Genomic DNA, 2,436 nt, shown 5'->3' on the forward strand with positions numbered 1-2,436 from the left:
TCAAGTTTTTGTGATCATGGCAATGTCGTACAAAATTGCATAATACCATCCCTGCAAAAATAACCAAGTGTGCGGTATTATATACCACTGTGACCTCATCAGCTTTCTTGTATAAAGTTATGTGGTTGTAATAAATTATCCCCAGTTCAGTTTCTTAATGTTACAAAGTTTGTGCATGGTTCCATTGATAGGATCCTTCTTAAGTTCTTAGATAAAATAGTGTAGTATTGGAATCAACTGCAGAAAAACTGAATTCCTTTAATTTTTTGTTTTTGAAAAAAGGATAAACGCATTGAAGAGGAATTGGTATTTACAGAAATGAGAACCCTAGATGACATACCAAAAAGTAAAAGTGTTTATCAGGTTGAAATATGTTTCCTATTGTAAGGGAAATCATGTTAATAACTATTTCTACTTTTATTCAGTTACACCTTTGTAATTGCATGTAAAACATGTCTGATTCCAATAACCAATTTAAAAAACCTGAATAGCTCATCAAATTATTTAATCACTTAGAATTTTGTGTACAGCAGAGATATCAAGATCTTTTGATCAATAGTAGACATGCAATGAAAGTAATATATAACAGGTAAATTAATATTATGAAAATGTTGTACAGATGTAGATACATGTAGTTATAGATATAACTTTGTGAGCATGAGTGTGTGTAAATGTAATTACACAGTATACATTTCATTTGTTGAAATTGATCAAAGAATTTCATCAAATCATCTTTAAAAGTTTTTTTTTAATTCTTTATTAGATTGATGTAGTGCTTGTTTACTTTTATATGAAAAAGATCACGTGTTAATTACAGATAGTTCTATTTTTGGCAGTTGAAGATATCTTTTGTAGAAATTTTGACAATATGGCCAGTCAAATTGATATTTCCTACAATAATTTTGAACAATTAGCCAAACTGGATATTTATTTGGTCAGAGAAAACATGAAAATTGTTACTGTTCCAAGTTGTGTATTATTTATAAATGTTTACATGGTAAAGTTTAGTGTTAAATCAGGTGAAACAATGCTTCAAAATACAAAATTGTATTTGATAAATATCAATAAACTGGTAAAAAAAATATTATTTTTTAATTGTTATTTATAATTTTCTTTGTAGATACATGTATATTCTTTTCCTGTCAGTTGACATCATGTTTTGATCAGTTTCGGCATTATATATGAAACCTTGCTAGGATGTTCCCAAGAAGCTCACTTAATAGTAATTCATCTAGTGATATCATACAACTATCGAATATCTGAATGTGTAACGTTTTATTGACTAGTATGATGTGTATAATCCTACACCAGATAAATGACCAGGCAGCAGAAGTACACAAATGTGTAAAAGTGTAGCAGTTGTCTTGGAAATGAATTCGAAGTTGACAATTGATTTCAGCACTAATATAACACTATGCAATAGCATTGTAAGGGGCCAAAATGACTTGATCTCTATACTCTTTGTCTAATACCTAGTCTTTATATGTGTGAAGAGTGTTTATAATCTGCTGGTGTTTGAGAGTTATTTCTCTTTATTTTATCCAGTCGGTACAATGATTCAGTAGCAATTTATAGCAAACTGCTTCTGTGAATGAACTTTTCATGGTTCAGCATCTATTGAACAAGCCTAAAGGAGTCATTTACGTAAAGGTCAAAGGTACTAATAATTACATTGTATTTTTTTCCTCTAGCAAAAATTCCATTGCATTATGGAGTGTAAAATCATAATTTGTGTTAATATGCACTGTTTGACACTGGAAAGAACCCATTGAACAGTTCAAAAAGAATTTAAAGTAGAAAAAATGGGAGTGATGGCATTCATTTCATAATGTAATGCCATTCCTGAAAACAAATATATTCTTGTGAGTTTATGGGGCAGAGATGTAATCATAACCGTAAAGACAAAATAGATTTTGAAGGAAGACCATCTCTTTATCGTGACAAATAAAAACAAAAAAGGGCACATGATATAGAATTAACAATAGAAAATAAAAGATGACAAAGGAAACTAATAGACAAAGGAAACTAATATAAAATGCAATAAACATATCAATGAGTTATTAAATTATTTATATTTATGTAATTCAGTCTTTGGCACAATTAACAGTATTGAGAAGTTTATTTGTATGAGACATCGAGAAAGGATAAACTATAAAAATTAAAAAAAAATGAGGGGACACCCGGGTTCGAACCAGGGACCTCTCGATCTGCAGTCGAATGCTCTACCACTGAGCTATATCCCCCTTCATACTATACATACGTAAAACTATTTGTATATAAATATAAAATCTGACTTATAGTTAGATTTGTTGATTTTATAATTTGGTGCTGATACAAATATCTGAATTTGTACTTTACTGTTAACATTTTAATACATATAATGACATCAATTTAGAACTAACATTGAAAAACGAGCACCGACCTGGCTGTTGTCAT

At 29.7% G+C, this 2,436-nt stretch overlaps 1 non-coding gene across 1 annotated transcript; it reads right to left on the reverse strand.

The window, feature by feature from the left end:
• Positions 1-2,171: 2,171 nt before the first annotated feature.
• Positions 2,172-2,243, reverse strand: Trnac-gca (transfer RNA cysteine (anticodon GCA)). Its single transcript has one exon. It is a non-coding gene; the product is annotated as a tRNA-Cys (tRNA).
• Between the last annotated feature and the right edge of the window lie 193 nt (positions 2,244-2,436).

The sequence above is a fragment of the Argopecten irradians genome, chromosome 6, assembly GCF_041381155.1.
Source record: "Argopecten irradians isolate NY chromosome 6, Ai_NY, whole genome shotgun sequence".
Taxonomy (NCBI): Eukaryota; Metazoa; Mollusca; class Bivalvia; order Pectinida; family Pectinidae; genus Argopecten; species Argopecten irradians.